Below are 19,785 nucleotides of genomic sequence, written 5' to 3' on the forward strand. Positions count from 1 at the left end.
AACTTCACTGTAGGAGGGAACGAATCCCGGATCTTCCGGACTATTCCCAATAGCAATGATTTCAGTAATAAATCAACGACAATTCCCTCGTCATTATCTTCTATTCACGAAATTGATATGCACGTCAGAAAACATGTTCTTTCATTATTAAGAAATATATTTCTTTATTGAAAATTAAATGGATATAACGATTTTTTTTATAGAAATGTGATTACGAACGATTATATTTATAAATAATAAAATCCATGCACCATTGAAGTTTGTGTTAAATGTGCGAACACAATAATTTTGGGGTACCGTTTGCGCGCGCGAGACGAATCGAACCCGATAACAGCAAGATTTAAAAAATTTCAATTCGAATAGTGTGCAAAATAAAATAAATAAAATAATTTTAAATATATAATTAATTCTAGATTAATTTTCTAAATTCTTATTCTTATAATGTTTAAATTAATAATTTTTTTCTTTTAATCAATATCTTGCTGATATAAGGGTACCCATTCGATTCGTCTCAAAATTTTTAAGTATTCGCACATTTTATGTAACATTCATGTATAATTTCGCGTACATATAATATATAATATTAATAAAAATTATAAAAATATTTTGGATACGTTAATTTGTGCATGTATTTTATTATACATATATATAAAATGGTATATATCTAAAAACTAATATTATAAAATGGCGATGGATGTCCAATATCTGCAAATAGTTTCTTAAAAGAAACTAAAAACTAATATTAATATCCCCAGTACCTAGAAATAATTAATAATTAATAATAAAATATATTCGTTCGTAATCATTTTTATCAAACAATTAATAAAAACTATTACAATATGAAATTACTTAAAAAATAAAAATTTATACACAACGCTATATCCATATTTAATCTACTATTAAATCTTTCTGGCATTAGACAATAATAATACCAATCCTAATAATGACAGAACATTTTTAACGAGAAGAAAAAAATAGATGCATTTTCTCTCACATCTAAATATATATTATTTAAATTAATTCGACTTTAAAGAAGCGTATGGCGTTCGTCGTTGAATGACTACCGAAATCATTGCTGTCGGAAATTGCCAGGAAAACCTGGGATTAGTTCCAATCTTACAATAAAAATTCCCAATTTTCAACGAGGCACCGAACTAGACGTCGCGAATGGATCTTACAAAAACCGATAAGAAATAATTCTCCATGATGAAAATCGTTTCGACTCCTCGGCGGTACGAGTCACGCAACTTTCATTAACGTTTACATAACGAAAAAAACAACGATAAGACTCTTATATTACAACGACAATCTCGTCTAAGAACGCGAAAAGAACGAGGGAAAAACACGGTGTTTTCGCAACCGTAATTTATTAATTTATTTATAAATATTTTCCGATACGAAATTCGTAAATACACAAATATAACCGAAGAAACAAATTATTAAATTCATAATAATTAACTCGCGATTCTATAATATCGAAGGTGATCGTTTAATTTTATGAAGCTAATATTTAATCGTTGACTTAACATCGAATCTTCACACTCTTATTCCATATTTCTTTTATTTAATTAGCGCAATATTCAGGAATATTAATTCACGAAAGGGACAGCGATAAGATCCTTTATTAAAATGGCAATTTCGTCTAAGAACGCGAAAAGAACGAAGGAAAAACACGGTGTTTTCGCAACCGTAATTTATTAATTTATTAATGAATATTTTCCGGCACGAAATTCGTAAGTGTACCAATATAATAACTGAAAAAATAAATTATTAAATTCATAATAATTAACGCGCGATTCTATAATATTGAAGGCGATCGTTAAATTTTGTGATGCTAATACTTAATCGCTAACTTAACATCGACTCTTTATACTCTTATTCGATATTTTTTTATTTTTAATTAGCAATATTTAAGAATATTATTTGAGAGGGACGGCAATAAGATCCTTTATTAAAACGGCAATCTCGTCTAAAAACGCGAAAAGAACGCGGAAAGAGCACGGTATTTTCGCTATCATAATTTATTTAATGAATATTCAGTTCCGCGCGATATGGAATTCATAAATAGATAAATCTAACGAAAAGTGTATCATTAAATTTATAATTGAGCCGCGATTCTATAACGAAGACGTTCGTCAAATTTTGTGAAGCTTGTATTTAATCATTAATTTAACATCGTATTTTTACATTTTTACATTTTTTATATTTAATACCGACACGAAAATTAGCAATATTTGTAAAGTTTCTAATCAAATATTTATGAAATTTAAAATATATAAAATTATACATATATATCTAAAATTTATATATAAAAATTTTCCGAATTTATTAATGACTCTTTGATATGGAAATACAAACAGTTACTCTTTTATGATTATTTCAATAAATATATAGAATTAAATATGTTAATTTAATAAATTATTATTATATAATTATTATACGTATACTTTGGATAATTTTTCGTGTAATTTGCATAAGAATGTATTCATGATATTTTTTAAACACTAATAATTATGTACAATTTTCTTAATATTCCTGAAAAAAATAATTTAAATAATTTAGATTTTATTTTTAAAGCATTTTTAAAAATAAATTCAATTTCATTTTTTAAACTGAAATAAAGCCAAATTACAAATTTCTATATATTGTATTAGAGTGCTAACACGGCCATATTTCATATGGTAAAATATAAAACAAGAGCAACCGTTTATAATTGGGCAGAATTTATTCCGGGTATCACAGAATTTAACATAACACTGTCACTCTCGAAAGATGCAATTGTAATTTATATAATTATTGCTTGTATATTTATTTTAATACTATATTTTAATATTTTATAACTGCTTATATTTATTTTTATCTCGTTGCAGTTTATATTTATTTTAATAAATGCCGGCGAAATGAAATAATATGTATATATTAATCTAATCTGTATATGTATCCTGCCCAATTGTAAATGGTTATCCTGACTTTAGTTGTTAGCAGCCTAGTATAATATATAAAATTCTGATAATATAAAAATCTCTGTCCAGATTACCAATAAAGATTGATTGATATTATAATAATATATATAAATAATAAATTTTTATAGTAATACACAATTTATAATAAAATATAAAATTAATATGTGTATAACATTAATCATATTACATTTATCATATTACAAGTTATTTCATTAATGATTTATTTGGCTTTATATTAAGCTTAAAAACAATATCTACAACAAATTCTATAATGGATGAGCTATAAGATATTAGAAATAAGATAAGTGAATAAGATAAATGCGCGTTATAAAAATAAATTAGCATCAGATGTAATTGATAAAATTTTTAGTGTTCTTTTCAATAAATTAGGTAAAATTTATACAAAAATAATCTTTTCTCGATCTTCTTTCTTTATAGTTAAAATACTGCAATATATTTTCGTGATGCATTACATTTCGAACGAATCTATTAAAAATTATTTAATTTAAACTATCCTAGCTCATCCATTTTAAGGCAACAGATTTATCTACAATCTACATCTGCAATCTCTATGGATCCGTTACATTAAAATTAAATAAAAGTTTTTGTCACTCACCGGGCCATTGATGTGCAATAACGGAGTTGTCGTTATCGAAGTTACAGGGTTGTTATTGAAGTTACGGAGTTGTCTTTATCGAAACTATGTTGTCGTTATTGAAACTACGTCTGTAACATGCAAATATAAAATTCATTTATAACACAGCTCAAAATACAATCAATATTTCAAAAAATTATTATTGTGCGGAATTTCATATCCGGTGTGTAAAATAATAAGCAGATATAAACACGTATGGAAAGAATTTATAAAGTTTGAAATTATTTTTTAAATAGAAATTTTTAATATGATTTTTATAAAAATCTTTCTCTTTAATTTTTTCTTTAATTCCTTTAAATTATAAGAACGAATTATTGTGCGATTTATAACAATCGATATACAAATAATAAATATTCACCATCAAGTTGCTTCGCCGATGCAAGATGCCTCTCCCAGGCCTCCTCCTCCTCTCACAATAGTTCATTGATCTGTAACATACAAAGAAGATTCCAATTGTAGTTACGGTCAAAAAATTAACATTTCAAAAAATTATTATTATATGTATTTAATTTTATATCCAACGCATATAACAATAAGCAGATAAACAATTTTATAAATTTTGAAAAAGATTCTACTATTATTGTGCGATTTATAACAATCGATATACAAATATTTTATTGTGCGATTTATAACAATCGATATACAAATAATAAATATTCACCATCAAGTTGCTTCGCCGATGCAAGATGCCTCTCCCAGGCCTCCTCCTCCTCTCACAATAGTTCATTGATCTGTAACATACAAAGAAGATTCCAATTGTAGTTACGGTCAAAAAATTAACATTTCAAAAAATTATTATTATATGTATTTAATTTTATATCCAACGCATATAACAATAAGCAGATAAACAATTTTATAAATTTTGAAAAAGATTCTACTATTATTGTGCGATTTATAACAATCGATATACAAATATTTTATTGTGCGATTTATAACAATCGATATACAAATAATAAATATTCACCATCAAGTTGCTTCGCCGATGCAAGATGCCTCTCCCAGGCCTCCTCCTCCTCTTACAATAGTTCATTGATCTGTAACATACAAAGAAGATTCCAATTGTAGTTACGGTCAAAAAATTAACATTTCAAAAAATTATTATTATATGTATTTAATTTTATATCCAACGCATATAACAATAAGCAGATAAACAATTTTATAAATTTTGAAAAAGATTCTACTATTAACTAATAATTTAATATTTCTATTAAGAAGTTTATAATTATAATTCTATTAATAAATTATAATTCTTTTTAATAAGTTTAATGATTTAATAATACTATTAAAAGCTATTCAAAAGTAAAAACTTTTAGATTACAGTTTTCATGTAAAAATTTCTCGCTTTTTTCTCTTGTTTAAGTCATGTAAATAAAAAGTTAAATTACGCGATTAATTACTTAATTTAAATCTCGCGTAGAAATTAATAAATAATTATATATAAGTAATATAATTTATTTACCATAGAGTTGCTTTACCGGTGCCTGATGTCTCTCCCAGACCTCCTCCTTCTCTGATGTTGTTAACGCGCGATACTTTCAACGACACTCCCGCACTCACGAGCGATATTTTTATATCGCTATTTCCGCTATTTTACGCGCGATACTTAACGATGTCCGCACTATTTCGATGCGATTAAAAATTGTATATTTGATCGCGCGTGTATATACTTAATATGTATATACTTTTAACGGCACCCGGTTTCGGTACGAGCGAAAATCCCATTTCACTTTTGAGAATCAGCTTCGAGTCAACCGGTCGGGAATGCAACGATACAACGAGCAAGGACTAGGCCCAAACCGGAAAGAAGACGAAACGATTGACGGAAATAGAGGAAAATGAAGTTCACCAGCTCTTTTTCGCGCATAATTATCCTATCTCATATCGAACCTGGACCCGCTAAGCACGATTTCAGGTGACCCGCACGGATGCTATATCACTAGCGCAGTACACAAGGCTAGTAGACGGTAAAAGAAGAGGATACCCACATTTTTTAAATGCTAACATTCAGCAATTTAGAAAATGGGGAGGCAACCCCTTTTACCGAGCGAAAATCGTGCCTAGGGGAATCCACTCGACTCCTCGACAGGGTTAACACACGCTGGGCGTGTGGCTGTAGACGAGCAAAGAGAAGGGACACATTAACGACCATTCCGAACAATCGATCGAGTCCTAGACAATTCGGGCCGAATCACTTGACGAAGTAGAGCGTGACCATCACTAAGCCGATCGAGCGCGAAGCTCGAACCCGCGCGCCCATGTACATTTTGTACTGGACATACGTTCTGCGCGGCCGGCATCACCAAGTGCCGCGATGCACAAGGCGCGAGTGTACGTTGCATAGCAACGTGTGCAAACTCGGTGAAACATCCCAGTTAATTGGCATCTGAAGTAGAGACTCGTGACAATAAATGAAATTGGGATTTTATATGAAAAAGTCCAAAAGTTTCGCGAAAACGCGACGACGCGAGAATACTACAACGCGAAAACGCGGTAACGAAGCGCTTGCCGTCCGCGGCACGTTGACGGCACCGACGACGCGAAAGGGTACTTGGCTTCCTCTTCAGGCTCCTTAAGATTTATCATAAATAGAAAAATTTAAGATAAACCTCAAGGCACCATCCAAGTACTAAGCCCTCCCACCGCGACAAGGTGTACCCCATGGGAGGGTTATATTATATATAATTTTATATATAATATAATATATAATTTATTTTGTAACATACTATATAAATTTTAATTCGCAAATATAAACGATAAATAAAAATATAAAAGATAAGAGAAAATCTATTATATAAAGCAATGTTCAAAATAATTGATTTTAAAACTAATTATTGCGCGCAATTAATTTTTACATTTTTACTTTTAAATAGATATATTTTAATGTTATAAATTGCATATTACAAAATAATTTATATTTCTTAGATATAAACTTTTAAAAATATGATAAATAAAAAAATTTGTATTTTTTTCTATTTTTCCTATATTACAATTTAAAATCACTATTGAATCACAATTAAAGAAATAAAACCAAACGAGAAATATATAAATTTTCAATATATTGTTACATCCGCGGCGGCGACTTCGAGATATCGAAGCGCGTTCAACACAATCGGGCACTCGCGTACCGCGTAAAATAACAAGACACTCTTAACGGAAATTAAGAATTTTAATTAGAAACACAGAATACACAAACAACAAATAATAACAGGGGAAATCTCGCGTTAACGACCCGTAATGTAAAACGCGTCCGGAAGAATAGCTTGACAGCTATCCTTCGACTCAGCTGACCGTCGTTGTTATACAACAATATATACTATTGATAAATAATTTATACATTGTTGCGTCCGCGAAACGATATATATCGAACGCGTGTGACACAATCGATCGACACACGCTTCAGAAAAATTCAGAATAATCGTAAAACGGATCAGAGATAGACGCGCGTCCGCACAGTTTGACAGCTGGGCTCAGACTCTCTGACAGTCGTTGTTTATAACATCTTGACAACGCGCGCGGAAACAATCTTGTTCCGTCGACGTACTTCCCGCCGAAAGAATTCAACGGGTGACGAATACATCCAAGGGGATGGGACGCGGGGACGCAACAATATAATAAATAATTAATGTAATAAATAATTAAAATATTAATGACTTACATCATATCTTATTGATCCATCCATTTCCAAGATCTCCTTTTTTCTTTTGCTTTCTTCGCTTTTTCCTCGTGGCACTTCAATCCTCGTTACACTCGATTGAACTCCTCGTTGCACTTACACTCACTCACGAAAAGTTTCTCGTTGCACTTGCAATTGTCGTTAGAGAAAGAATTTGATAATATATGGAACGTCTCACATCACTACCTCACTGCTCGAGAGCCACTGAGCGAATGATCGTAAGTCAGAAACATTACCGCGGTACTGTTTATATCGCCAAGGTTGACTATGGAAAGGAAGAATTTGATAATATATGAAACGTCACTACTTTATTGTTCAAGGATACTGTGCGAATGATCGTATCATAAACATTATCGCGATACTGTTTATATCGCCAAGGCCGACTTATACTATGTTATTGTTATAATTCGTCGTTGAAATATTCTATGAGTGATTGCCGATTAAGAAAATTTAAAATTGATCGAAATATATTTAATTTTAATAAGTATCGTTAGAGAAATTATTATAATAAGCATTAATAATCGAAAGATTATAACAAAATTAATTCTTTTATCCCCTTTTATGTATCCTTTGTTTCAATTGTTATTCGCAGTAATTAATGATTACGATTCGATAAGGATTTATCGCTGCGATACAATTTTATGTCGTTTTTCATAAGTTAATTAATTTTTAATTATTAATAATTATATCAAATTGTTTCGATATTAATCGTAATCGTATTTAGAAAGAAATTCGATAATATGCGAAGCGTTTCGTACCACTTTATTGCTCGAGTATCACCGTGCGAATGATAACAAAGCCGTAACATATTAATAATAGTGTGCTATTGTTTATATTGTCAAAAGTCGAACACCGTGTTATTGATAATTCGTTGCCGAAATATTTTACGTACTATAATATATACATGAAAATATTAAATTGTAGAAGTTTTTCAATTTATAGATTAATTAAACGATTATTTATTAAACAATTAATTAACATACAAAGCATTTCGCATCATTACTTTACTGCTCGAATGTCACCGAGCAAATGATAACAAAACCATAACATACAAACAATAGCACGCTATTGTTTACGTTGTAAAAGTCGACCATTATGTTATTGATAATTCGTCGAAATATTTTATATACTATAAAATATACACGAGCGGAATATTAAATTATTAGATTTTAATTTATTGATTAAATTTGATTATTTATTAAACAATTCATCACGGAGCTAATTATTTGAATTTATTCGATTGTTTTTGAATAATGTATTAATTAATTCAATTTTGTTTTTTCGCGCAGGGAGAAATACACTTTATAGCGCATCGATCGGATCTGATGGGGTAGTGTTGGGCAACTAAAAAATCTCTCAGACGACTCATCTTTGAACACTAATATCCGGTCTCTGGGAACTATTCGCACAATCACCTAGGACCCATACTGGGATTTATTTAATCAAAGGTAATCTTAAAATTTAATATAACTGTAATTTTGAAGCCTTAAAACATTTTTACATCTATACACACACACACACGCATACACACACACACACACACACACACATGACAACGAGACCGTAATATGTAAACAATAACGCGTTACTGTTTATATCAACAAAGCTGAACATATTATTGGTAATTCGTTGCCGAAATATTCTATGCATTATATATTATACACGCGAAATATTAATGAAGAATTTTAATATTTATAGATTATTTAATTGATTATTTATAAAACAATTAAATCATTATTTTGAAAATAATATATAAACGTGATAAATAATTTTTATAAATTACTTACCTATACGTACTTACCTGTATGTGTGTGCCCATACGTTGGAAATTGTTACACAACTATTTTAATAACTGTACGGAATCTTAAGACGCGATCTAAGATCATTATTAAAATGAATTTAAATATAAGAATATGAATATCAGCGTATGTTACCGCCGGCATAGCTCTCAGGTTCATAAGAGTACTGAAACCTCCTCACCCAGCAAATGTCTTCGTTAAGGTGGGGAGATACATTGAGGAGGAAAATTTTTATTTTATTTTTATTTTCTTTTAATACAGAGTTTCCAAACAGAGAATATAATACATATATAAAATATATATTACATAATTATAATGTATACAACGTAAATTATAATAATAATTTGCAATTTACATAAAAAACACATTACAAAATATTAAATTATGTAGTATAAAAATAATTACATTACAAATATATATATTACAAAATATATTACAAAATATATTACAAAATTTAATACAGAATATATAATATACAATGTATATTACAAAATATAATACAAATTTAATATAAAATATTTGAAATTTAATACAAAATAAAATTTATTATACAGAATTACACGAAAGTGTCCAAAGTATACGTATAATATAAAATTTACTAAAAATTTTTATATAGACCAGACAAGACTGATTAGTGATGATTAATTACGCGATATTTATTATTAATAATCGACATACAATAATAGAATTTAATAGAATTTAATTAGATTTATATAAATAACGTATAAACGTAAATAATCATGATCAAAAAAGTCATTAATAAAATTATTGATCGTTTCTTCGATTGTAGGAGAAAGTATTTGCATTATTGGTGCATTTTGCGCGGACTATTAAAGACAATATTCAAAGACGTGGAAAGATAGACAAAGATTCGATGTAAGTCAACGATTAAATTATAAAATATTAAATTATAAAATAAATCGCGATTTAAAATTCCCGACGAATAATTAAATCGATAATATCTGGAATATCCGATTGCGATATGTATATCTTTTATAATATAATAATCGAAGCGCCCTCAATAGACATTATTATCGCGCGCGATATAATTAATATCATATAAATGCGAAAATATTTCGACAGACAATTTGATGTGTATAATGTTTACGAATATAGTACTCACTGTCCGATTCATTTGCGAATCCTTTATAAGATAAATCGCGACTTGAATTCACGAGAAAACGCGACGAATAAATAAATCGATAATATTTCAAATATTTAATTGCATATAATTTTTATAATATAATAATCGAAGTTATCAAATACGCGGGTGATATACCGGTAATATGCGATAAAAAGAGGAGCGATCTTAAAAATGGAAAACGATTAGCATCTTGTTTCTCATCAGATTTCGCAAGATCAATCTGCGAAAAAAAGTTAAGTGATCCATTGAACGTCGGGAACTTCACTGTAGGAGGGAACGAATCTCGGATCTTCCGGACTATTCCCAATAGCAATGATTTCAGTAATAAATCAACGACAATTCCCTCGTCATTATCTTCGATTCACGAAATTGATATTCACGTCAGAAAAAAACATGTTCTTCCATTATTAAGAAATATATTTCTTTATTAAAAATTAAATGGATATAGCAATTTTTATAGAAATGTGATTACGAACGATTATATTTATAAATAATAAAATCCATGCACCATTGGAGTTTGTGTTAAATGTGCGAACACAATAATTTTGGGGTACCGTTTGCGCGCGCGAGACGAATCGAACCCGATAACAGCAAGATTTAAAAAATTTCAATTAGAATAGTGTGCAAAATAAAATAAATCAAATAATTTTAAATATATAATTAATTCTAGATTAATTTTCTAAAATTTTCTTATTCTTATAATGTTTAAATTAATAATTTTTTTCTTTTAATCAATATCTTGCTGATATAAGGGTACCCATTCGATTCGTCTCAAAATTTTTAAGTATTCGCACATTTTATGTAACATTCATGTATAATTTCGCGTATATATAATATATAATATTAATAAAAATTATAAAAATATTTTGGATACGTTAATTTGTGCATGTATTTTATTATACATATATATAAAATGGTATATATCTAAAAACTAATATTCTAAAATGGCGATGGATGTCCAATACCTGCAAATAGTTTCTTAAAAGAAACTAAAAACTAATATTAATATCCCCAGTACCTAGAAATAATTAATAATTAATAATAAAATATATTCGTTCGTAATCATTTTTATCAAACAATTAATAAAAACTATTACAATATGAAATTACTTGAAAAATAAAAATTTATACACAACGCTATATCCATATTTAATCTACTATTAAATCTTTCTGGCATTAGACAATAATAATACCAATCCTAATAATGACAGAACACTTTTAACGAGAAGAAAAAAATAGATGCATTTTCTCTCACATCTAAATATATATTATTTAAATTAATTCGACTTTAAAGAAGCGTATGGCGTTCGTCGTTGAATGACTACCGAAATCATTGCTGTCGGAAATTGCCAGGAAAACCTGGGATTAGTTCCAATCTTACAATAAAAATTCCCAATTTTCAACGGGGCACCGAACTAGACGTCGCGAATGGATCTTACAAAAACCGATAAGAAATAATTCTCCATGATGAAAATCGTTTCGACTCCTCGGTGGTACGAATCACGCAACTTTCATTAACGTTTACCTAACGAAAAGAACAACGATTACTCTTTTATTAAAACGATAATCTCGTCTAAGAACGCGAAGAGAACGAGGGAAAAGCACGGTGTTTTCGCAACCGTAATTTATTAATTTATTTATAAATATTTTCCGATACGAAATTCGTAAATACACAAATATAACCGAAGAAACAAATTATTAAATTCATAATAATTAACTCGCGATTTTATAATATCGAAGGTGATCGTTAAATTCTGTGAAGCTAATATTTAATCGTTGACTTATAACATCGAATCTTCACTTATTCGATATTTCTTTATATATAATTAGCAATATTTAGGAATATTATCTAACGAGAGGGAAAATTCTTTTGTTAAAACAATAATTTTGTATAAGAACGCGAAAACAACGCGAAAAGAACGCGGAAATGCACGGTATTTTCGTAATCATAATTTATTCATTTATTTTACGAAGACGAGTATTCAGTTCCGCGCAATATGGAATTCATAAATAGATAAATCTAACGAAAAGTATATCATTAAATTTATAATAATTGACTCGCGATTCTATAACGAAGACGTTCGTCATATTTTATAAAGCTTACATTTAATCATTAATTTAGCATCGAATTTTTACATTTCATATAAAAATTTCCCGAATTTATTAATGATTCTTTGATATGAATATATAAATAGTTACTCTTTTATGAATATTTCAAAAATATGTACTATAGAAACAAATATGTTAATTTAACAAATTACTATTATATAACCATTATACGTATACTTTCGACCATTTTTCCTGTAATTTACATAAGAATGCATTGATATAATTGACAATCTTAAATACAATTTTATATAATATAATTATAGTTATAATTGTATTTTATACACAATTATCTCAATAAAATAAAAATATCAATATTAAATATCAATATCAAAAATATCAATAATTAAAAATATCAATATTAAATTATAATTAATATACAATTATAACTATTTACAATTTATAAAACACAATTTACTACTTACAAATTACAACTTACAAAATAGAATTTATGATGTTATCAATATCAAATAAATGGATTCGTTTTATTATCAAATGTTTAATAACATAAATAATTTGATATTGACAGCATTAACATTTGGACTTAATATTATATATCACATATATGTGTAAATTATATATTTAATTTTTAATTTTTTAAATAAAATATAACATGTTAAAATATATTTTGAACATTTACAATTATGCAATTTGTTTTATCTTTTTGAAAATAACTGATAATTTAAATTTCATTTTTAAAATATTTTTAAAAATAAATTACATTTAATTTTTTAAAAACAATTTTAATTTATTACAAAGAATTACACGAAAGTATTTAAAATATACGTATACTATAAAATTTATTAAAAAGTTCTACAAACAAGACTGATTAGCGATGATGAATTACGCGATATTTATTATTATTAATCGACATAATAGAATTTTATTCAAAACGCGAAAAGATAGATCAAGCTTCGATGTAAGTCAAAATACATTAAAATACAAGATCAATAACGATTTAAAATTCGTGAGAAAACGGATAAATACGATAACGAATAAATAAATCGATAATATAAGGAATATTCGATTACAATAGGCATAATTTTTGTAATATGATAATCGAAACCGTCAACAGACAGCGCGCGACATAATTATTATCAAACAAATGCGAAGATATTTCGAGATATTTGAGATCTATAATATTTGCGGATATAGAATTTATTGTCTCATATATTTGTGAATTTTTAGAAGATATATCGCGATTTACAATTTCCGAGAAGACGCGACAAATAAATAAATCGACAATATTCGGAATATTTGATTGCGGTATGTATAATTTTTATAATATAATCGGAGCCCTAATAAACACGCGCGATATAATTACTATCACACACAAGTGCGAAGACATTTCAACAGACATTTAAGGTCTGTAATATTTGCGAATTTATTTGCGATTAATATAAATGTCTATTTTATATAAATGTCGCGATTGAAAAAATACATGTTGAAAATAAATATTGCATCTCGCGCATAATTAGTTAAATGAAATAAAATGAATCTTAAGACTTTACATATTTTAAATGTAATTAACATATAATTAAAAAATCGCGTTGTTCGCCACGTTTAATAGGGAATAACGGAACGAATGATTTTATCAAAGTCCCTCTCTAATAATTTAACTATCTAACTATATCTCTAACTGTCGATGTATTAGTAGAGTTTAATAAGATTTAAATAATGATTTAAACAATCGCGATTAATCATTAATAAAATTATCGTCTTTTTAAATAGTAAAGAAAAATATTTGCACTATTAGCGCAGACTATAAAAGACAATATTCAAACACGTGGAAAGATAGACAAAGCTTCGACGTACAAGTCAACGATTAAATTAAGATAATATTAAGTAATAAGATAAATCGCGATTTAAAATTCTCGAGAAAACGCGACGACTAAATAAATCGATAATATTCGAAATATCCGATTGCGATATGTATATCTTTTATAATATAATAATCAAAGCGCCCTCAATAGACATTATTATCGCGCGCGATATAATTATTATCACATAAATGCGAAGATATTTCGACAGACAATTTGATGTCTGTAATGTTTACGAATATAGTACTCACTGTCCGAGTCATTTGCGAATCTTTATAAGATAAATCACGATTTGAATTCACGAGAAAACGCGACGAATAAATAAGTCGATAATATGCGGAATATTTGATCACGATACATATAATTTTTATATTTGATCGCGCGATGTATATACTTAATATGTATATACTTTGGACAGCATTCCCGGTTTCGGTACGAGCGAAAATCCCATTTCACTTGCGAAAATCAGCTTCGAGCCAACCGGTCGGGAATGCAACGATACAACGAGCAAGGACTAGGCCCGAACCGGAAAGAAGACGAAACGATTGACGGAAATAGAGGAAAATGAAGTTCACCAGCTCTTTTTCGCGCATAATTATCCTATCTCGTATCGAACCTGGACCCGCTAAGCACGATTTCAGGTGACCCGCACGGATGCTATATCACTAGCGCAGTACACAAGGCTAGTAGACGGTAAAAGAAGAGGATACCCACATTTTTTAAATGCTAACATTCAGCAATTTAGAAAATGGGGAGGCAACCCCTTTTACCGAGCGAAAATCGTGCCTAGGGGAATCCACTCGACTCCTCGACAGGGTTAACACACGCTGGGCGTGTGGCCGTAGACGAGCAAAGAGAAGGGACCCATTAACGACCATTCCGAACAATCGATCGAGTCCTAGACAATTCGGGCCGAATCACTTGACGAAGTAGAGCGTGACCATCACTAAGCCGATCGAGCGCGAAGCTCGAACCCGCGCGCCCATGTACATTTTGTACTGGACATACGTTCTGCGCGGCCGGCATCACCAAGTGCCGCGATGCACAAGGCGCGAGTGTACGTTGCATAGCAACGTGTGCAAACTCGGTGAAACATCCCAGTTAATTGGCATCGGAAGTAGAGACTCGTGACAATAAATGAAATTGGGATTTTATATGAAAAAGTCCAAAAGTTTCGCGAAAACGCGATGACGCGAGAAAGCTAAACGCGAAAACGCGGTAACGAGACGCCGCCGTCCGCGACACGTTGACGGCACCGACGACGCAATGCGTTCAACGCATTAAATGCACGTGCCACATAAGAGCCATTGTGGGATCTTACAATAAAAATTCCCAATTTTCAACAGGGCACCGAACTAGACGTCGCGAATGGATCTCACAAGAACCGATGAGAAAAAATTCTCCATGATGAAAATCGTTTCGACTCCTCGGCGGTACGAGCCACGCAACTTTCATTAACGTTTATTTAATGAAAGGAACAACGACAATCTCGTCTAAGAATGCGAAAAGAATGCGGGAAAAACACCGTGTTTTCGCAACCGTAATTTATTAATTTATTTATGAATATTTTCCGATACGAAATTCGTAAATATAAATATAACTGAAGAAACAAATTATTAAATTCATAATAATTAATTCGCGATTCTTTAATAGCGAAGGTTATCGCGATAAATTTTGTGAAGCTAATATTTAATCGTTGACTTATCACATCGAATCTTCACTCTCTTATTCGATATTTCTTTATATTTAAATAGCAATATTTAGGAATATTATCTGACGAGAGGGACAGGGATAAAATTCTTTTGTTAAAACGATAATCTTGTATAATTACGCGAAAAGAACGCGGAAAGAGCACGGAATTTCGCAATCATAATTTATTAATTTATTTTACGAATACGAGTATTCAGTTCCGCGTGACATGAAATTCATAAATAGATAAATCTAACGAAAAGCATATCATTAAATTTATAATAATTGAATCGCGATTCTATAACGAAGGCGTTCGTCAAATTTTGTAAAGCTTATATTCGATCATTAATTTGGTATCGAATTTTTACATTAATATTATATAATCGTTATACGTATACTTTCAATTATTTTTCGTGTAATTTACATAAGAATGTATTCACGTAATTTAAAATCGTAAATACAATTTTATGTAATATCATTATAGTTATAATTGTATTTTATACAAAACTATGTCAATAATTAAAAATATCAATATTGGATTATAATTAATATACAATTATAACTAGTTACAATTTACAAAATACAATTTATGATGTTATCAATATCAAATATATGTACTCGATTTATTCAAATGTTTAATAACATAAATAATTTGATATTAATAGCATCAATATTTGGACTTAATATTATAGCTATATATTAATTTACACATATATATGATATATTTTTAATTTTTAAAATATATCTTGAACATTTATAATTATACAATTTGTTGAATCTTCTTGAAAATAATTTTGATAATTTAAATTTCATTTTTAAAACTTTTTAAAAACTAAATTCAATTTAATTTTTTAAAAATAATTTTAATTTATTACAAAGAATTACACGAAGGTATCCAAAATATATGAATAATATAAAATTTATTAAAAATTTCTACATAGTCCAAACAAGACTGATTAGCAATGATGAATTACGCGATATTTATTATTAATAATTGACATACAATAATAAAATTTAAGAATAGAAATTAGTTTTATATAAATAACGTTTAAACGTAAATAATCGTAATCAAAAGAGTCATTAATAAAATTATTGATCGTTTTTTTGATTGTAGAGAAAAGTATTTGCATTACTGGCGCATTTTATGTAGGTTATCAATATTCAAAACGCGAAAAGATAGAGCAAGCGTCGATTATAAATCAGTGATTTAAATACAAGATAAATGACGATTTAAAATTTGCGAGAAAAAATAACGAATAAATAAATCGATAATATTAGGAATATTCGATTACGATACGCATAATTTTTGTATAATATGAAAATTGAAACCGTCGATAGACAGCGCGCGACGAAATTATTATCAAACAAATACGAAGATATTTCGAGATCTATAATATTTGCTAATATAGAATTTATTGTCTGATTTATTTGCGAATTTTTAGAAGATAAATCACGATTTACAATTCGCGAGAAGACGCGACAAATAAATAAATCGACAATATTCGGAATATTCGATTGCGATATGTATAATTTTTATAATATAATCGGTGCCGCTATAGACACGCGCGATATAATTACTATCACACACAAGTGCGAAGATATTTCGACAGACATTTAAGGTCTGTAATATTCGCGAATTTATTTGCGATTTATTTGCGATTAATACGCTATTTTATATAAATGTCGCGATTGAAAAAATACATATTGAAAATACATGTTGCATCTCGCGCATGATTAGTTAAATGAAATAAAATGAATCTTAAGACTTTACAATTTTGAATATAATTAACATATAATTAAAAAATCGCGTTGTTCGTCACGCTTAATAGAGAATAACGGAACGAATGATTTTATCAAAGTCCCTCTCTAATAATTTAACTATCTAACTATATCTCTAATTGTCGATGTATTAGTAGAGTTTAATAAGATTTATATAATGATTTAAATAGTCGCGATTAATCATTAATAAAATTATCGTCTATTTAAATAGTAGAAAAAAAATATTTGCACTACTAGCGCAGACTATAAAAGACAATATTCAAACACGTGGAAAGATAGACAAAGTTTCGATGTAAGTCAGCGATTAAGTTAGATAAATCGTGATTTAAAATTCGTGAGAAAACGCGACGAATAAATAAATTGATAATACACGGAATATTCGATACGTATAATTTTTATAATATAATAATCGCGAAGTCCTCAATAGATACGCGCGCAATATAATTATGCTGTCACATATAAGTGCGAAGATATATATCGACAGACATTCGAGGTCTGTAATATTTGCGAATATAAAATTCACTATCCGATTTATTTGCGATTAACACGCAATTTTATATGAACGCCGTCAAATAAGATACATATCCTATCTCGCGTATGATTAGTTAAATAAGATAAAATGGAAAATTTTTATAATATGATAATCGAAATCATCAAGACGCGTGCGCGATATATTATTATCACTCAAATTATCACACAATTTGTAAATAATCGCGATTAAAACATTCATTAAGAAAATTATCGATCGTCTTTTAAATAGTAGCAAAAAATATTCGCACTACTAGCGCCTTTTGCGCGGACTATTAAAAACAATATTCAAAGACGTGGAAGGATAAACAAAGGTTCAATGTATAAGTCAACGATTAAATTATAAGATAAATCACGATTTAAAATTCCCGAGAAAACGCGACAAATAAATAAATCGGTAATATTCGGAATATCCGATTGCGCGATATCTATATTAATTTTTATAATATAATAACCGAAGCGCTTCTCGATAGACATTATTATCGCGCGCGATATAATTATTATCATAAATGCGAAGATATTTCGACAGACAATTTGATGTCTATAATGTTTGCCAATATAGTTCTCACTATCCGAGTCATTTGCGAATCTTTATAAGATAAATCGCGATTTGAATTTACGAGAAAACGCGACGAATAAAATAAATCGATAATATTCGGAATATCCGATTGCGACATGTATTAATTTTTATAATATGATAATCGAAGCGCCCTCAATAGACACGAATAAATAAATCTATAATATTCAAAATATACGATTGCGCATAATTCTTATAATATAATTCGACGTCATTTGATACGCGGATGACATACCGGTAATATATTCCAATAAAAGAGGAGCGATCTTAAAAATGGAGAACGATTAACATCTTGTTTCTCATCAGATTTCGCAAGATCAATCTGCGAAGAAAAGTTAAGTGATCCATTGAACGTCGGGAACTTCACTGTAGGAGGGAACGAATCCCGGATCTTCCGGACTATTCCCAATAGCAATGATTTCAGTAATAAATCAACGACAATTCCCTCGTCATTATCTTCTATTCACGAAATTGATATGCACGTCAGAAAACATGTTCTTTCATTATTAAGAAATATATTTCTTTATTGAAAATTAAATGGATATAACGATTTTTTTTATAGAAATGTGATTACGAACGATTATATTTATAAATAATAAAATCCATGCACCATTGAAGTTTGTGTTAAATGTGCGAACACAATAATTTTGGGGTACCGTTTGCGCGCGCGAGACGAATCGAACCCGATAACAGCAAGATTTAAAAAATTTCAATTCGAATAGTGTGCAAAATAAAATAAATAAAATAATTTTAAATATATAATTAATTCTAGATTAATTTTCTAAATTCTTATTCTTATAATGTTTAAATTAATAATTTTTTTCTTTTAATCAATATCTTGCTGATATAAGGGTACCCATTCGATTCGTCTCAAAATTTTTAAGTATTCGCACATTTTATGTAACATTCATGTATAATTTCGCGTACATATAATATATAATATTAATAAAAATTATAAAAATATTTTGGATACGTTAATTTGTGCATGTATTTTATTATACATATATATAAAATGGTATATATCTAAAAACTAATATTATAAAATGGCGATGG

At 28.9% G+C, this 19,785-nt stretch overlaps 2 long non-coding RNA genes across 2 annotated transcripts; both read right to left on the reverse strand.

Annotated features, from left to right (window-relative positions):
* Window positions 1-1,341: 1,341 nt before the first annotated feature.
* Window positions 1,342-4,008, reverse strand: LOC145971701 (uncharacterized). The gene is made up of 3 exons (XR_014438927.1): window positions 3,977-4,008; window positions 3,580-3,689; window positions 1,342-2,535 (listed from the first exon to the last, which is right to left on the reverse strand). It is a non-coding gene; the product is annotated as an uncharacterized LOC145971701 (long non-coding RNA).
* Window positions 4,009-4,279: 271 nt separating this feature from the next.
* LOC145971702 (uncharacterized) lies at window positions 4,280-5,665 on the reverse strand. Its single transcript, XR_014438928.1, has 3 exons — window positions 5,078-5,665; window positions 4,583-4,652; window positions 4,280-4,349 (listed from the first exon to the last, which is right to left on the reverse strand). It is a non-coding gene; the product is annotated as an uncharacterized LOC145971702 (long non-coding RNA).
* Between the last annotated feature and the right edge of the window lie 14,120 nt (window positions 5,666-19,785).

Source organism: Camponotus vicinus, unplaced genomic scaffold, assembly GCF_025532165.1.
Source record: "Camponotus vicinus isolate PSW18456_S1 unplaced genomic scaffold, iyCamVici1.0 SCAF_5, whole genome shotgun sequence".
Lineage (NCBI taxonomy): Eukaryota > Metazoa > Arthropoda > Insecta > Hymenoptera > Formicidae > Camponotus > Camponotus vicinus.